Source organism: Orcinus orca, chromosome 18, assembly GCF_937001465.1.
Source record: "Orcinus orca chromosome 18, mOrcOrc1.1, whole genome shotgun sequence".
NCBI classification, from domain to species: Eukaryota; Metazoa; Chordata; class Mammalia; order Artiodactyla; family Delphinidae; genus Orcinus; species Orcinus orca.
The window spans coordinates 66,391,080-66,410,538 of NC_064576.1; the positions used below are offsets into that span (position 1 = coordinate 66,391,080).

The 19,459-nt window shown below is 40.4% G+C and overlaps 1 protein-coding gene across 1 annotated transcript in view; it reads left to right on the top strand.

The window, feature by feature from the left end:
• The window catches only part of SPART (spartin), a 273,868-nt gene that overhangs the window by 154,646 nt on the left and 99,763 nt on the right, over nt 1–19,459 (top strand). The gene's annotated exons all lie outside the window — the stretch shown is intronic.

Below are 19,459 nucleotides of genomic sequence, written 5' to 3' on the forward strand. Positions count from 1 at the left end.
ATCCACACATGCCATTGTCAGAGGCCACTTCAATGCCTAAACTTGTTCTTCCTTTTTGTTAGCGTTCACTCATTCATTGCCCACAAGTAAATGCCTGCTAGATCAGATGACCCTGTACAGGACTGACCTTGAGCAGTTAATGCCAGACATGCACAAAGTCTTCCTCTGTATGTGTGAGAGATAAATATCTTCTCCTTTTCTTCCCTAAGCCCCAGTTTCTTGCACCTGACACGCTAGAACAAATTGATGATCACCTTTGGAAATGTGCTGGCATATAGCTTGTGGGAGGGCAGTTAACAATTATCTGTTTGAAACCTCTAACTTTATATTTTTAAATTTATTTTACTGAAGTACAGTTGATTTACAAAGTTGTGTTAACTTCCTCTGTACAGCAAAGTGATTCAGATAGGTAGATAGATACATTCTTTTTCATATTCTTTTCCACTTGGTTTATCCCACGATACCGAATATAGTTCCCTGTGCTATACAGTAGGACCTTGTTGTTTATCCATTCTATATAAAATAGTTTGCATCTGCTGATCCCAAACTCCCAAATCATCCCCCCCTCAAGACCCCCTCCCACTAGGCAACCACAAGTCTGTGAAACCAAGGTCCAGAGAGGGTAGTATCCACCTAAGGCCCGCTGCTAGTTAATGCATGTGCCTGACCCAGCCTGGCAATTCTTGATATATTCACAAGACTGAAACTCTAATTATTCATTTTTTCTGACCTTGAGGTAGAAAAATGCCATTCCTCCAAAGGGCATTCTATATGTTAGCCAAATTGGGGCAGTTAATTTGCAAGTGAGCAACTTTGGTTTTCAGATCTCAATTATGGAGGGAAATGTCTGAACCTTAAAACCAACTGGCCTAAAGCCATCAAGTCACGAGCACTCTTTCCTGTATTCAATCCACTGGGAGGTCAGACGTCCCCCTGCCCTGCCATGAGCTCAGAAGCACTCACAGCTGAGGCATTTCCTGGGGTTGGGAAACAGAAGATTGCTTCCCAAGCTGAGGTTATTGTTCAGCACGCTGAGTAATGAGGACAGCTCCAGGGAGGCTTGGGAGAACTTTATGAAGGCTTTTGTTTGCATGAAACCCAGAATCAGAAAAGACACTGGAAAAGACAGGGCTTCAGAGGCATTCTTTATTGCTGCTTTCAGTACAGGCTAGCTTCCTCTACAAACTTGGAGCATTTTATTTTCAAGGATGTTATGAACACTGGTGTTGTAAGATGGCAGCCTTAAGAGAAATGCTATTGTCTGCCAAATCCTCAAGCTAGTATTGCAGAAGAATAAGATTCCTGCTCATCTACCCTGACTGTCACCGAATTCTCATCCATCCATCTGCCACAGCCATAATGCCTTTGGGGATGTCAGGGCAGCTTTTGCAATAGGCGGGTACCTAAATCATCTCAATCTAATGAGTGTCTGTCTCCATTGCAAAGATGTCTACAAAGACATATTCCTCCTTCAGTAGGCTGGCCATTCACCACCTAGAAGAAAGGCTGCCAGCCACTAAACACCAGAGCCAAGCCATCTCTGCACAATAATATGAAGAAACAGGGATCTTTTTCTCCATGTCACATTTCTGTGGTCCTCCTTAACTTCTATGGCCCCCTTATTATGACCCGTGTGGTGACATGTCTTCTCAAACCTCAGGGATCCAAAGACTCAACAACATCTCCATGATCCCTCCACCGTTCACACCCACTACCGTACAAACGTGTCTTCCCACATACCTTCCCTTTCCGTGGGGAAATAACTATTAATCTGATAAACAAAGTTGGTGTCTCCTAAACTTTTGTCATTTGTCAGCCATCCTCACATTTTTTGCTTTGTCTTTAAACCACCTGCACTGTTATTTACCTAGTATTTTTATTTTAAATGACTTACTTTTTAACTGTAAATAATTGATTTAATTTCATTTTAATCAATAATATCTGAAATTGCAAGTTTGCTGGGTTATTTAGTTTAACGTACATGAGGAGAAATAGATATGTAGAACTGTTAAAAAATATTCACCCATGTGCTACTAATATCATCTATGTAGCAATGGTGCTGCATTTCTCAAACTTTGGAAAACAGTGAATTAAATCAAATTAAAATATTGGCTGATACTGGACTAATGAGCCTCCCCTTCTGGATAAGAATTGCATTTTAATGGAGACTTTTAATACTTTTAAGCCAACCAAAAGAGGGGAGGAAACATGGTATAATGGAAAGCATACAGGTATTTTTTTTTAAGCTGGAGAGAGCTAAATTGTTTTTAATTTCTAGAGATTATACTGTTGGTTAACATTTTTGCTGCTCTTCCCTACTAAGCCCATCCTCCTGGGCCTTCTGTAGTCCAGGTTTTCCTTCTTCCAGGGCATGGATGTCAGCCCTGGAACATCTTGACTCCTCAGGTTAAGGAACAAAGGTTTGTACCTGGGATCTTCAGTATTTTTCTGAGATTCCACCAGACACAGTGGTGCTGCATCCCCCTCTGGCTGTGCCCCTTTCTGTGGAAGGATTATACTACACCCTCTCCATCAACATCAGAGTTGACCATATGACTTACTTTGGCCAATAAGATGAGAGAGGAAGGAACATGTATCACTTCTGAGCAGAAGCTTAGGAGCTATCTCATGAATCTGTCATTGAGTCCAACAGCAATTTTTAAATTTTTTAAATTTGTATACAATTTTAAAGGTTACTTTCCTTTTACAGTTATTACAAAATATTGGCTGTATTCCCTGTGTTGTACAGTACATCCTTGAGCCAGCAGTTTGTGCCTTCCACACTCCCACCCCTATATTGCCCCACCACCACCACTGTAACCACTGGTTTATTCTCTGTTTCTGTGAGTCTGCTTCTTTTTTGTTATATTCACTAGTTTGTTGTATTTCTTAGACTCCACGTATAAGTGATCTCATAGAGATCTTTCTCTGACTTGTTTCATTATCATAATGCCCTCCAAGTCCATCCACGTTGCTGCAAATGGCAAAATTTTGTTCTTTTTTATGGCTGAGGAGTATTCCATTGTATATATACCACATCTTCTTTATTTGTTCATCTGTTGATGGACACAGGTTGCTTCCATATCTTGGCTACTGTAAATAACTCTGCTATGAACATTGAGGGGCATGTATCTTTTCTAATTAGTGTTTTTTTGTTTTGGAGAGGTTTTTTTAATATATATACCTAGGAATGGAATTGCTGGGTCATATGGTAGTTCTGATTTTCATTTTGTGCAATAGTTCCTTTGTCCTTCCTTACTTTCATGACCTTTAAGGTTACAGGTAAGTCATTTTGCAGCTGTCCTTCAGTATGAGTTTGTTTGAGGTTTCCTCGTATTTTAACTTCGATTACTTGATTAAGAAGCTTTCTGTCAGGTTTCTCCACTGTGAAGTTACATTTCACCCTTAGTAATTAATGAGTATTTCGTAGGGAGTTGCTTTGAGACTATAATAAAATCCCCTTCTGCATCCCACATTCACCCGCTATCTTTAGCATCATCAATAATTTTTGCCTGAATCAATTATTACTATGACGGTTGACACATGGCATTTCTCTAATTCCATTATTCATTTTACTCTTATGTGTTGGCATTCTACTCTAAAGAAAAGCTTTATCTTCTTTCAGTTATTTGTTTATTTATATCAGTGTGCATCCATGTATTCCCTTATTAGTCAATGAATTGTAATCCATGGATGTCTTTACTTATTTTGGTGCTCAAGTTTTCCCATATTTGACCAGGAAAAACCTCTTCAAGACGGCTTCTGTGTGTTATTGACATAGCCCCATCATTCTTCGAGCTTTTCCTGACTTTCTGGTACAAAAAGGTGTTGCAAGCTCATCTTGTTCTTTTCCCTGCCCAGCCCTAGAGTCAGCCAGTTCGTTAAGGAGCATCTCATTTGAGTAGTTCAGTGGAGAGTGCTCTATAGAAGTCAAGAACTGAGCATCAGATATGTTCATTGCTGCACGACATCACTTCCACTAGGTTCTTTCTTTGTATATAGTTGTACTGTTTAATTCTAGCCACTGCTCTGAAGTATTCCAGTTACTATACAATGTAGCTTTACACAGGGAAATATGTGGCTTTTGCTTTGTATTTTTTTCGGCATGGGTGTTGGACAGATCTAGGAAATATATGTACATTAATGTACAAACACACACATATATACCTACATATACACATTTGTGTGTACATGTGAAGTATGCATACATGTGTAGGTACAAACATAGGCACACGCACACATTGTGAATGCACATAGATATAGCCAATTCCCCTCCAACACCACAGGGTTCATTCTAGCTTTCCCCCTTTCCATATTTGTACCTTCTTCCCCAACAGTGAGAAACATGGCTCCGGGTTTCCTCGATGTATTTACTATTTGCTTAATCCCCCTTATGTAGTCAATCTCCTGATCCCGCCAGGCTGCCTCTTCACAACTTCTTTGTGCAGGCCCAGTCCCTACAAAGCCCCCAACCCCCTAAAATACTCATCTGTGTGGGCTCCATCCTCTGTCCACCTGCCTTCCCACCCTCCTTGGAAGGAAGAAAAGAATGGAGGGAAGGAAAGAGGGAGAGCAGAGGAAAGAAAGGAAAGAGAGAGGTCAGGACAGAACTCTTATCTGCACTCTGCTCTACCCTTTCCCCATCCACGACTCTTCCCCATCTCTTTAAATAGCACCACCACCATCCAGATGCTCAGACAAATGGAAGTCCTCCTTGATTCTTCTCTTCTTCACCACATCTTCCTAAATGTAACTTGAGTCAGCCTACTTCTCACCATCTCCTTTTCTCCCACCACCATCTCTCATTTGGGTTGCTGCAGAATTTTCCAAAGTGCTTTATCCTCTTCAACTCTTATCCCCGTGAAAGTGTTCAGGTTTGGGCTTAGCTTCAAGCATTAGAAATTTAAAATTACTAAGGATTCCAAAAATGGATTAAATGTGCCAACAAAAAGGAAGTTTAGTATCCTTGTTGTGCCAGAAATAAATTGCTTTTTCAGTGGGATATGCTCTCCAATAAGATGCTTTGTCTCATGTCTGAATGTCAGACTTAAACTCTCTATCTTCTCTTTCCAAGATCATGTTTCCTTCTGTTTAAGTAGTTTCATGCAATTGGGATAAGAACCTAAAAGTAATGGATCAAAACAATAATATAATTCCCCACATGCAACTCAAAAAAATCTGTTCATGGAGCAAAATTAAGTATGTGTGTTGGTTTTAGAAAACACATTAAATATTGCAGAAATGCAACCATTGTTTCTTATGCTTAGACCCTCTTATTCATATGTATTTGTTCCACTAGGTTCTTATGTATTCAGTTAAAGCTGTACAATTGCATGAAGGGAAGGAAGAAAGGATCTATTGTCCAAATAACAAAAGATCTAGCAATCTCTTATTCTTCCTCCTTTGAAGCTCCTTTTAGCTCAAAGAGCGGTTTGGAAGTGAGTGCTGCTATTTGGAATGGAATGTATGGTCAACTTCCACGGATAGAGCATGCACTTCTAATTTCCTTTCTCAGTTACAAGCATCCTATTTTTAGTAAAATTCCAGAATGCCTTCCTTCCTCCTTTGAATGGTGTTGCAACGTTTGCACTATTAGTCTTGTCATCTTATAAGACAACCCTCCCCAAGCAGTATTTATGTCTGGCAGCCTGATGATTGGAATCAGCATTTAATTGTGCATATTAACAACTGCAATCACACACAGATTCTGCTAACCTGGAATGCTTCTGGGCTGCTTACTATTTCAGAATCCTAGAATAAGAAGAATGCACAGATGTCCCGTTTTATTATCTCATTTTCAAGATAACCTTTTAAGTACTTTAAAATTTTACTAGAAGTACAGCTTGTGAAATAAGCTCAATTTTGCTCTTATACCACCTGAGATGAAAAAAGAAAAGAAAAAAAAGATCTGGAGCTCTTGGAACATAAGCCGACTGCTGTGTATAACCGGAACATAGTTTCTTTCTTATCACACATGTCCCTTCCCTTTACCTCAAGATGTCAAAAGTTATTCAAGGGCATGATGGAGCCTTTCCTGAGAGAACATTTTAATTTTGTTGAAATACCAGCTCTTCTTCTGTGGCTGTGGTGAAGGCTTTCTTACCTCATGCAATTTCTCTGAACAGTCATAGAAGCCTTTACTAAAGCTTTCAGCAGGCTTTAAATTGAGCTACTACAATTCTCTGGTGTTTTCTTCTCCACAACATGATCGGGCTGAATCCTGTGATTGTTACGTGTGCTCTCAGGGTGAGCAGACAGAAATTCGAGCAGCCATTACCTGTTGCTGGGGTGGATCCAGATAGAATCAGAAGAACCTTCCTGTAGATACTAAGGATCAGAATTCCATGGTCCTAGGAATAAACTATGCGATCTTGAGTCAAGAGGTAGACAAATAAGCATGGATGGAGGAGACAGGACCACCTCCTTTTCCCCTTCTTATTTTGGGTGGGTATGAACATGCCACGGTAAGTAGCATCAGCTTTGAACCTGGACCATCCAGTCCATTCTCCATTACTGCAGCCTGGATGAGGTTTCTGAACAGATGCTATCATGTCGATCCCCCATTTACGATGATTCACTGACTCTCCAGTGTCCTCAGGATAAAGTCCAAATTCCTTAACACAGTTTAGAAATATTTTACCATTTGACATCTGCCGATATCACCAACCTCAACCCTTGCTTCTCCACTCCAGCCGAACAGAACAACTTTGGGTTCTCAAACCCAGCCAGGTAGGCTTGCTACCCACATCATTCCTGCCACCTGGATATGCCTTCTCCAGTCCCAAGTCCCTTGCCTGACTGACCCCTATTCATCCTTCACATCTCAACTCTTCCCGATTTCCCAAGCCTGACTTTGGGGATTCTCCTCTGTGTTCCTCTAAATCCCTGCATTTATCCAATCACGTTGGATTGTAATTAAACCTGTTCATTCTGCCATATTTTTGATGCATATGTATCTTGTCCTGCCTGTGTATCCTAGCACCCAGCACAATATTAGCACATGAGAGGCCCTTGGTCAATGTTTACTGAATGAACAAAAAACTGGTTCCCAAACACAAGAGCATGCCCGCCAGTGGACCCTAAAGTTGTAGGCACAATGCCCTGTTCCTCACTTCCCATTCAGAATAGTCTGATCCCCCCATCAGGACACTGAATAAATGTTGAATAAATGCTTTGCAGACCAACATTTCAAAGTTGGTCTGCAAAACTGAGGAGATTTTCACTTGAAACCATTAACCCTCCCTTCTCCCCTTCACATCTTCAAAGTCTCCCTGACTTTAAAGGACTCATAAAGCCCCCTCCACTCTAGGGAGACATCCCTGACTAATGATGCCATATTGCTTGCTCTCTTTCTCTCCTTCCAATCTTCACAGGTCCTCATTCTGCATCTTACTACTTAGCTCTTTATAGTATAATATCCTCTTGTTCTCGTACTGTTTTATATTTACCCCATTCCCCAATTAAACTGTGGTTCCCCTCAGCACAGAAATTAGTTCTTACACTTCTTATTAAGTGTCTCATAGAATCTAGAATAATGCTCACTAAAGTGGCTGTGTCTATCTATGTCTCTTACCATATACTTTCTGTTTACATCTTAAAATCTAGTTTCCCCTACTAGAGATGTTTGATCCTCTGTTGCCTAATCCATGTCTTACGGCTTTTTCACCCCTTGTATAGGTAATGTGTGTGTTACCCACACAAAGAAATGTTTGTTGTATTTGATGACAACAAGGATGATGGTTTCTCTTCAATAAATATTTGTTGATTATTTAATTGATTTTCCATGGCAAATGCATTTCCAATCTGAGAAGAAAAAACCCACCTTTGTGCCCAATCATCTAATTAGTAGGGCTCCAGGAACCCAAAAATATCAGGTCCCATTTATCTTTTGCATTTGAGCTTGAGCATCTCCATGCACATGCCCAGGGACCCCAGGGATGGAACCCTCCCTGATAAGTTGCAGATTTTTACTGTGGAACATTTGCCTGTAAAGAATTATTATGTAATGAAGAGCACACATTTTGCTTAATTTAAGTCTACCTAGCAGAAGGCAAGTAGCATTTCACTACCCCAGCTGCTGATGCGTTCCTTGTAAGGATTGTATTTATTTTGAGATTTACAGCTGTAATGAAGACATTAAGAAATGAAGTCCTAGAATTCTGCTACAGTCCAAAGATGTCAGGATTAAATTTATGGTCAATAATATTCACACATCAACAGCCTAAGATAACAGACACTATCATCACTCTTTTGTTGCGTTATCTTGGGATCTAAAATTACTCGTCCTACATTGAGTAATGAAGATTTATAACCTTCCTCTTCCCTTACAGAAGACCTCACCTTCTCTAGATATATAAGCCTTTTTGTGGAGGAGACAGGCAGATGCAGAATGTGCTTACCCCATAGAACATTACAGCAATGGCAACTCTATTGATAAGAGAATTTGTCCAGAAATCCTTGGATCCCTGGTTAGTATTAATATCAGTATATTATAATAGCAATATCTGTTTTGAAAATAATGTTGGAATGTATCTGTAGCACTGATATTACTTTTACTTCTTTGATAAGTACCCTGCAATCTTTAAGGACCTAAAAACCTAGGTTCCTAGTCTTGCCTAAAATGGAGAACAAAGGGTAACATGATTCCTTTCTACTCCCGCCCAACCCCATTAATCATGTGATACCAGTGAGAACAACAGTAAGCTCTCCAATATTGCAGTGTTGGAGAGGACCAGGAAGGACCGTTCACATTGTACCCCAGGTGTACAACATAGTATACTATGTGATGTGAATTGATGCCCTCAGGTTATGCAACATGGCGGATGGGAATGTCTCTTTTCTCCAGGGAGGCATGCCTCAATTTACTTACATGCATTTGGAACCAGACCCTGAAAATGTATGCAGGACTAAGGACTCTGAATTCCCTCTTTTTTTCAGGTTAGCAGTTGCATTTCTCATGTATTCTAGCTAGGGACCCCAGGGAATGTACCCTCCCTGATACATTCCTCCTTTTGGCAGAGGAGCAACATTTCTATTAAAGACTTAAAGCAAGATTAATGGATAATAGAAAGAAATATAGATCTGACCTCAAAAAATGATCAGTACTGGTCAGTGCGGTGATGCACAGAGATGTGGGGCTGCTTGCCTAAAATCATAGATGCTGAGGGGAAAGTGTCCCAACTTTCCTAAACACTAGTTTATTTCCTCTCTACGTGTGTACTTAAGAAGATCAAATATCTTTATTACTTATTTCTCCAATAAAAATTTATCAACGAAATTCAGTATGTCCCTAACTGGGTCATCATCTTCCCTCCCAGATTTCCTTTGTTTGCTGTTGTTAGTGCATCAATACTACACTAGACACCCCAGCGTCTCCAACTCTTTTCTCTCCTCATTCCATGCAGTTGCGAATCATATTCATTCAACCTCTAATAGTATTTCTTGCGCCGTCCTTCCTTTTGTCTTTGTTGCTGCGCGCAGGCTTTCTCTAGTTGCGGTGAGCGGGGGTTACTCTTCGTTGCAGCACGTGGGCTTCTCATTGTGGTGGCTTCTCTTGTTGCAGAGCACAGGCTCTAGGCACGCGGGCTTCAGTAGTTGTGACTCGCAGGCTCTAGAGCCCAGACTTAGTACTTGTGGCACACGGGCTTAGTTGCTCCATGGCATGTGGGATCTTCCAGGGTCAGGGCTTGAACCCATGTCCCCTACATTGGCAGGCGGATTCTAAACCACTGCACCACCAGGGAAGCCCCGTCCTCTCCTTTTTATTTTCATTTTCCTTCTTCTAGTTCATGACTTCAGTACCTCTCACCCAAAGGATTCCAGAAGTCCCAGCACCATCTCTCAATATTTCTTTCAAATTATGTACAGCATTGCTAGAGTAAACTTCAGAAGATGGCATCTGTCCCTAGCTCATAGGCTGTAATGACTGTCCACTGCCTTCCCCTCAAGCCTTTCACCTTCCTTCTCTTCACTCACCTTAAGCTCCAAGCTTACAGAACCTTTCACGGACACTCCATGCTTGGCTCACCTCCATGCCTTTGTTCAAGCTGTTTCCTCTGCCTGGAGTGCCCTTCTCCATAACTCTGAACGCCTACTCTTTACCCATCTTTTTTTCTTTTTTCTTTCAGTTTAAATGACCCCAAATTTCCTTGATCTTCTAGCTAGATAGAGCCTCTCCCTCTGCTGAAGCCCCATGGCATTTTCTCTCTCTGTGCTTCTCTTGTGGCACTTTTAACTTTCCCCATCCTAATTATTTTTATTTGTCAATTTTCTTATCTCTTCTGCTTGACTCTGAATTCCCTGAAAGCATGGACCATGGATTAGTTTTCCTTCTATCCCTACACTTGCTTGTGAACTAGGTGCTCAGCCAATATCAGATAAATGAGTGAATGAATGAATGAAACGTGGCAAAGGCAACCTCTTATTGAGTTTCACCACATATTATGTTATTTAATACTCCTTTAGTGCAACGTACTATGTATATTATACAGCTTCATTGTTCAGTGTGGCAACCACTAGCCACATGTGGTTATTGAGTGCTTGAAATGTGGTGTAAGTCCGTGCAGGGACTTGTACTTGGCTAGCTTGCAGACCCCAGATTGCAATTATCTGCCGATTCTGCATAAACCCATTTTTGCTAGAGAAATATCTTGTAGTCTGTTTGTTTCAGGTCAATATGTCTATGGCTGCCTTCATACTACAATGGCAGAATTGTATAGAAAGAGATAGCTGAAATAGAGACCATATGGTCCGCAAAGCTTGAAACAGTTACTATCTGGCCCTTAGCAGAAAAAGTTGGCCAATCCCTGGTTTGCACTTAAGAAAGTGATAGAGACAATGTAAATAATCCAGATTAAACTTTTTAAATGTGTCATATGTTTGGTCATTGCATCGTGAATAGTATAAAAAACTGAAGAACTATTCTTCCAGTACTCAAAGTCATTGATAAGTGAGTTCCAACATACATCTTTCTTGTTTTATGTAATCTTATTCATTGACTTAAATGAAAATATCTACCAACATTCAGGTAAGAGCTATATCCATTTCTCAATTGCAACTATAGATTGGCCATGGATGTAAGAGTTTGGCAAAAATCAACAAAAGTATTCTATAAGAATCATTTAGCTATATGGGATATAGAGTGAAGAGTATTATATATTCTATTATTATATATTCATAAATTGTGTACTACATATTCTTTACATTTGTACAATTTATAATAAATATATGTGTGTGTGTGTGTATATATATATATATATAGTTGTGAACATTTAGCACATCACTGGCTAAATTCCTTTCCTCACCTCATCATGTTCTTACCTCCCCTAGAAATGAGAAACTCCCAGTTGATTCAGTGAGACGTTGACCATTTCTTCTGTAGCAATATCATCCTGATATTCTACAATGTACAATGACAGCAACTCAGAGATCTAGGGACAGGATGAGTCTAAAATAAAGATTGGGTCAGGGCTCCTCTGAGAGTTTTTTCCTGAAGACTGGGCCTTAAAACAGCCTATTATTCATACTTTAAACAGAATTTCTGAACTGTACCCTTGGCTTCTCATCAGAGTTTTTGGCTTAGATTATTTTCTCTTGGAATCCCTTTTTTCTTTCCACATTCTCCTTTCTCTAAATTAGCCTGGAATCCTGCCTTTCAGGACTCCTAAAACATAGAACTCTCGTGATAGTCCCTGTTACAAGAAAAATTAACAAGCCGCAAACAGAATCCTTTGCTCCCACGGACAGCACACCAAGACTTCGTTGCAGTTTCAGCCTCTTTCGAGATTATGACCTTTATAGTCAATCGGAAATTTTGATTAGCACTAGCAAGGTAGTCTGCAAGGTAAGACCACTTACATTTCCTCCCCTCCAAGATGTCCAGGCTTAAAATAATTCTCTTTTCTTTGCTAACTTCCTTGCCCCACCCTCCTTCTGCCTCTGAAAGCCTCTCACTCTGTACGACTCCTGGGAGTATCTCTCTACTTGCTAGATGGGATGCTCCCCGATTCATGAATCACTGTATAAACCCAATTAGATCTTCAAAGTTATCTTACTCTCTGTTGAAGTTTTGTGTTCTAACATCTCGCAGGTGACTTAAAGCTTAGACATCTCCTCCTAAACCTGCCTGGTGGAATGCTTCTTCCTTCTTTCCTTAACCTCAATCAAAGTTACATAAACTGAGACCGCAGGAGTCATCACTCAAATTAAACCTAGCCTCGGGCAAACAGTAGGTAAAAGACAACTAAAAGGATTACAGGCACTTCTTGCTCTCAGCCAAGTTTTTCTAACCAGGCAGTGAAAGCAGGACCTGTTCAAGGCCATTCAATGCAGAAGATGGGTGTTAATGCTTTCATCATTTCTTCTTCTGAAGCGAGGTCGTTGAGGTCACTCACAGAAAATACTATTTTTTTCCTTATGGCACAGCTAATCCATCATCAGAAACTAAGTGATACTATATTACCATGAAGGCAAATGCATCAAAGCTTTGAATGCGTAGAACACTGTATTCTCTCATTATTTTCTAAATGAGGGAAATGTAAGCTGTTTATTTAAAAACTGCTCACTTCCCCTGAGCAAATGTGTTTTAGGCACCAATCAATGCTTTTATGTAATCATTTCAAAATTGGAGAGCCAGTTTAAATTACAACTATAATAAAAATTAATAGCGTGGCTTTTTTGCAACATTAGGCGTCTGAAAAAAAGCATCCCTTGACTTTACCATGAGACTGTGTTACCAACTGATTTTAAAACTACCCTGACCATCTCCTGGTTAGCTCAGGCTGTCATTGACTAACACCCACCTTTCATCAGCTGACTATGCTCTTACCAAAACAATGTGAAGTCAAATCTGCTTATATTTTCTCAAACCAAGGAAATACAGGGAGTGTAATGTTTTAAATTAAGCAGGGTTGTTATTCTCTTAAGGATAGAAGAGCTTAAAAATAGTTGTACCAATCTAAAGAGCCCTTATTCGTGTATTTCACATATTAAAGTAGCACTAAATATTTTATTACATCCTTTTGGAAGTTTGGAAGTTAAGCAGTTACTATGTTTTCCTTCTCATGTTTTTCCAATACATCGTCCAAAGCGATAAGATTTCTAATGTGGAAGGAAAAGATAGACTGATTATGTTTAGTTAATGAATTGTTGCCTTGAAATGCTCCCCTAAGCTTATGAAATTCCTCCTTAAAACCGTTTAATTTATTAGAATGGAGCTCCATTTAGTAAATGGCTAATGGTCACATCATTCAATGCGTTGTATACAATAGCTAATGCTTGACAATGGGTTATGATTATGACTTTTATTATCTCATAGTAAGCATTTTGAATAATTTATTAATATTAATAACACTGATTAAATAAGAAGATGGGCTTGTATATCAAGGCTTTGCTATATAGGATGGAAATTTCTAATTCCAGAAAACAAAAACATATGTATATATACCTCCATATATGCATGTATATCTGTATATTTATAGATATGCATTCATATGTATAATCTGCAGTGACTTTGTTTTGCTCAAGTATAATTCACTTTTCTTGAATTAGACAAATAAAGCCAAAACAACAGCAGCAACAAAGACAATCATAGCCTCCTCCGATTGTTTAGAGTCTTGAGTTTCATGCTACCTGACATTTTCATCTTCTGGCAGCCCAATTTTCAGTTCCTCCCTCCTGTTTGGCCAGAAATGAAACCTTGACAACATGCCACATTCCCCTGAAATCTGATTATAAATCACATCTGTGTGTTTTCTCAGCAGCAGGCAGGAGCTTCATATTGGGTTGCAGAAATCTACACAGCTGGAGCTAAACTGTGATTTTATTCAAACACTGAATGAGAATTGGAGAATTATAGGCATAGCTAATAAATAGATCTCTATGAGAAGAGATAAAAGACAAAAGTGGGGAAAAAAAGACAAAAGGGGGTCAAACAGAACAAAGAAACACAGGCAGAGGGATACAGTGTGGTCTCTGTGGCAAGTGTTGTACAAGAGACTGCTTCCTATCAAAATTCCTATCAGGGTGCCATCCTTGAGTTAAAGTTAACAAACATTGACTGTGCTTACTATGTTCTGGCAATGATCTAGCTCTGGTGATACCAAGACAAATGAGACATGGTCCCAGTCCTGAGGGAGCTTAGAATCTAGGAGATTTATACACAGTGTGGTGAGCTAGTGATGTACAGAATGCAACTAGGAAAGAGCGGTGGGACATGTGGCCAGAAATGCAATGGGATAGAGAATACATCTTGAAGGAGATGAAGCCTGAGCTGTGTCTAAAATCTCTCACACTGATGCATAATGGGAAGACCGCTGGACTTAGAACCAGAAGAAGATGGTTTGAGTCCCAATTCTAACGTAATTGCACATTAGCTGTGGGATCTCTGGCAGGAATCACAGTAGCTAACGGGTACCACCTCTTACTGTGTGCAGGCAGCCACTATGCTATGGACGTCAGGTGTATCATCTACATTGTGGGCGAGACCCAAATATTTTCATTACTGTTTATAGATAAGAAAACTGCATCCCAGAAGCATTAAGTTATTTGCTTGTGGTTAAGGAATGAGTGAAGTGAGTGGGTTTGAGCCACTGCTGTCAACTACCATTGCAGACTTAACTCTAAACTTGCCAAGACCTGGGTTAGATTTCTGTAAAATGGGGTTAATAATGCCTGTCCTATTTAAGCTCGCAAAATCTTGTGAGGATCAAATGAGATGGCATAGTTGAAAGTGATTTGAAAAGTGTATATACAATAAAAATGCAAGATAGTAATTCTTTTTCCAGCCAGTGTAGCATTGAATTCTCAGGCACTGTCACCCTGTTAACATATGCAGTGGTTAGTCTCTCCAGCCCAGAGCTACAAAAGCTCTGTGTGAGAGGTCAGCATGTTAACAGTCAGAGAATGTACCAATTGCTGATGCCTCCAACCACTGCACACATATCTGTGGACACAAACCATTCTTGCCTAGATCCTCCACTCTCACTATTGCAAATACTGTAACACCTGGGGCTCATAGTAGTTACCGGGCACACCACGAGGTGTTGCTCAAGGAGAAGGCTTTCTGGAGAATTCCATCTGAGGCCTATCCATCCGCCCACCCCCTTAGACCCAAGCGCAGGGCTGCTCCAGGAGAAGGAGCCATGAGAGCTCCTGGATCCTGAGCTTGAGCTTTTCAGTTTGTGGAATTCCTTTCTCATTAAGCATCCTAGGTTGAAGTAGGGGGGCAGTCAAGTATATAATACCATGATATGGCCAGATCTGGGATGCTTGGCTTCTTGAGTTAACGAGAGAGAGGAAGGGAAGGAGGAGAGAAAAGCTTTGAGGGCCTCCCCCCATAAGCAAAGGCCTCACCCATGGTGTTCTTCTGCTACGTGGTTGTGGGATGAACATTTCAGAGCACAGGAATGATATCTAGAGTTTAAATGCTGACTTTCTGTACATTCTCAGAGTTATACTGCCACATAGACATCATTATGTGGTCAAAAGAGAGTGGGGGGCTTCCCTGGTGGCGCAGTGGTTGAGAGTTCGCCTGCCAACGCGGGGGACACGGGTTCGTGCCCCGGTCCGGGAAGATCCCACGTGCCGCGGAGCGGCTGGGCCCGTGAGCCATGGCCGCTGAGCCTGCGTGTCCGGAGCCTGTGCTCCGCAACGGGAGAGGCCACAACAGTGAGAGGCCTGCGTACCGCAAAAAAAACAAAAAAAAAGAGAGAGAGTGGGAGGGTGGCAGTTGGCTCCGTCTTCAAGTTCAGTGTTTGTTCCAGAGGCAGGATGGAGAATCAAATAGAATATTACTTTTTTAAAATCCCACCTTAAATGTATATAAATCTTGGCTCACTGCTTATTTCTAGCAGATACGTAATTGTGAGGTCTAGAGTTGACAGCAACTCTTAGAGCAAAGAAGTTGAATGCATTTATCAAATCTTGTAGAGTCTAGTCTGCAAACAACAGACTAAACTCTTATATTTCTGAGTTAGGTGCTGTAGGGCAGTGCCTTTCAAACTTTAATGTGCATGTGAATCACCTGGGCGTCTTATTAAAATTCAAGTTTAGATTCAGTAAATCTGCTGTGGGGTCCAAGGTTGTGCATCTCTAACAAGCTCCCCAGATGATGCTGATGTTGCTGACCCATGGACCACACTTTGAGCAGCAAAACAGTAGGGGATGCAAAAACCAATAAAATAATATCTCTGCTCTTAAGGAGCTGGTATTTTCCTACAAGATAGACTATTCTTATATTAATGCTTAAAAATACCAGTGTGAAACTTCTCAGATTATATTTTTTAAATTATGGAAAAATATATATAACATAAAATTTACCATCTTAACCATATTTAAGTGTACAGTTCAGTAGTGTTAAGTATATTTATATTGTTGAGCAACCAATCTCTAGAACCTTTTCATCTTGCAGAACTGAAGCTCTATATCTGTTGAACAACAACTCCCCCATTTCCCCTTACCAAGCCCATGGCAACTCCTATTCTACTTTCTGTTTCTATGAATGTGACGACTCTAGATACTTCACAGAAGTGGAATCATACAGTATTTGTCTTCATGTGATGGGCTTATTTCATAACCTTGGCATAATATCCTCAAGGTTAATCCGTGTTGTATCATGTGTCAGAGTTTCCTTTCTTTTTAAGGCTGAGTAATATTCCATTGTATGTATGTACTACATTTTCTTTATCCATTCATTCAGTATTTGTCAATGGACAGATAATTTTAAGAACCTTTGAATAATTTTCAAAACACAATGCCCAAAGGATTCTCCTATATATAATACTTATATTTACCTTGGGGTCTCAATTCCTCTCAAAAACCCAGTGCCAAAGGGTTATAAATTTTTAGCATTCTATACTGTCAGACGTTAGTAATCAGAACTTTAGTTTCTCTTGAATGTGATAATAGAATCACTAAAAGCCTAATAACATCTCAGACATTTTTAAGTATTCCAGAAATCCCTCTTGTGTCAATATTTAATATATAGTCAGTCACTATCTTGGTGATTTGCATTAATGGCATTTAACAGCTTACCCACAGGGGACCCAAGGAAGACAGCTGTTGCTTGCCTGGGTGACCCCTCCTCTGTCTGGGTACCAGGGCAACAGCTATAATATCAATTGCATCTAAGCAGTTAGGAATCTTGCTTAATACAATCTGAAGGATTCTTTAAGTTCAGAACACTGAAATAATTGGATAAGACTATGAAAAACTTATACAAAATTTACTAACAGATAATTTAAACATAGCTGTACAAATCAAATTATAAATAACATAGAAATTAAAATGTAGATCAGCTTGGGTAAACATTAATTAATCCTTTTTCCCTAGGACAGCATTTCCGATCCGTGTTCCTTGAAACATTAGTGTCCTTTTAAACATTGACAGGTTTGTGTAAAGAACATTTTCTCTAGTCAAGTACATTTGGGAAATACTGTTTATTCCTACCTCTTAGGCTTCTGGGTGAGTCTGGGGCCTCCCCAAAACAGACATCAAGACAGGAGTAGATGTGCAAGAAATTTATTGGGGGAACACACCACCTATGAGATAAAAAGGGGAGGAACTGGAGGAGGAAGGGAGAGCCTCCCGATCACGATGCTGGTCCGACCCCTGTGAAGGAGAGAAGGGAGAAAGGAGGGCTGCATATGAAGAGACCCTGACTATGGTACGGTGCTAAGAAAGTGTTCAGAAGGGTGTTTAGGAGACCTCTCTTGTGAATCCTCTAAGGCAGATGGAGGAATATGTAAAGACAGCAGAGCCCTGGATGTGCCTCTCAAAACAGCCACTGTGTTCCCCATTCTCATCTAAGACATGCCTTTTGTTTCAAGACCCTAATGACAGTTTTCCTGTATCATCTGGTTTCTTATACTGAAATGAATGTAAGAATTATGAAGAGAGTGAACTTTGTATAATACGTGGATACCATATACTCTTACCTCCAATTGTGATTTTTTCCTTTTAAACTCATTTTATCCAAATGTACTTTGAAAAGCTTTATGCTTCCCAGCAATATCACTTTAGATTTGATTAACTTGAGGGCTAGTGATTGCCTATAAAAGGTATAATCCATTCATTCATTCAACAAAATATTATTGAATCTCTAGGATGAAGCCAGATGCTAGGAGGACAGGGATGAAATGTGTGCTCTAGGAGGGGAGACAAGACAAGTAGAAGCCAGTTATCATGAGAGACATTTACCCTGAGGCTGATGGGGTTGTGAGGCCAAAGGCTAGATCTAAAGAATCACCTCGGAGGTTGCCAAGCAGTAAAGGGAAGTGGGAAATGTTTAGAGAGAGAGATCAGCGTGTGGGAGGGAGTAAAGGAAGGGGGAACAAGGCAATCAGGGAACTAGAAGGGACTCGGCACGGTTAACTAAAGCAGAAGCTGTTAGATCGGAGTGGGCAGGGTCTGGCTCATTCAAGAGCCTGCATGCCCCCTATCTTATCCCGGTGGTGATGCGGAATTGAAGAATTAGACGCAGGAAAGAGATGCCATCAACTTCATTTCAGAAAACCCTGGAAACAGGGAAAAGGAAACTGAAGAGCCATCAGGAGGTTGCTACAGTGAGGGGTGCATATGAGAAATGACGGGAACGAAGCCAAGGCAGTGACAGCCGGAGCACGAGGACAGAGATGGATTCAGGCATCGGGAAAATAACCCCTATTACGTTTTCTTTCTGTGAGACATTCTACTTTGACGTATCATCTCAACGTTATGCATCTTTCCCAGCCCTTCTCTAGCCCTAAATGTCAGAACTGCCACATCAAATTGTCCACTCCAAACAGATACGTCAATCTTCCCACTTCCCTGGCTCTTGCTTTCAGTGCTCGCCGGGGAGGAAAAGAGAGGAAAAATAAGGCTGAAATGAGATGCTATGCCATTATTTTAAAGGCCTAAATCCACATCACCCCTTTCTGTGAAGCAGAACACACACCGCCAGAAGGCCAGTGTGCGTCCAGGGCCTACTGATCCAGGGCTACTAATCTGGAGATTAACAAAATTTCTGTTCAATCCCCAGTAAGCACCACTCTCCCTCAAGGCCAAGTCTATTCTTGATTTGCCTACCAATCTTTAAAAGAAAGTTGAAACAGTGTGTTTTTGCTTCAGTTTTCCTTATCTTGTGTACTATGTAAGTGCTGCTGAAAGGAGCCATATATGAATATGTAGTGAGTTGAACTGGAGGATCCTGAATGATTTGAGTTTGAGCTGCATTTAGCGTGGATATCTCCCAAGGGATGAATATGAGAGATTAGCTTAATTATTCTGAGGTCCCATCCTCTGGTAAAATTTTCTTTTTCTACCTCTCTGAGCATCTTCTAGGGCTAAAATATATGCTTGATGAGTGACTAAATCAAAACTGGACGTTGACATAATGGTATCCCTTTACAAAGTAAGCATCATTTCCCTGACTGAGAATTAAATGTAAATTACCTCTCAGAGTTACCCGACCAATTCAGTCCTC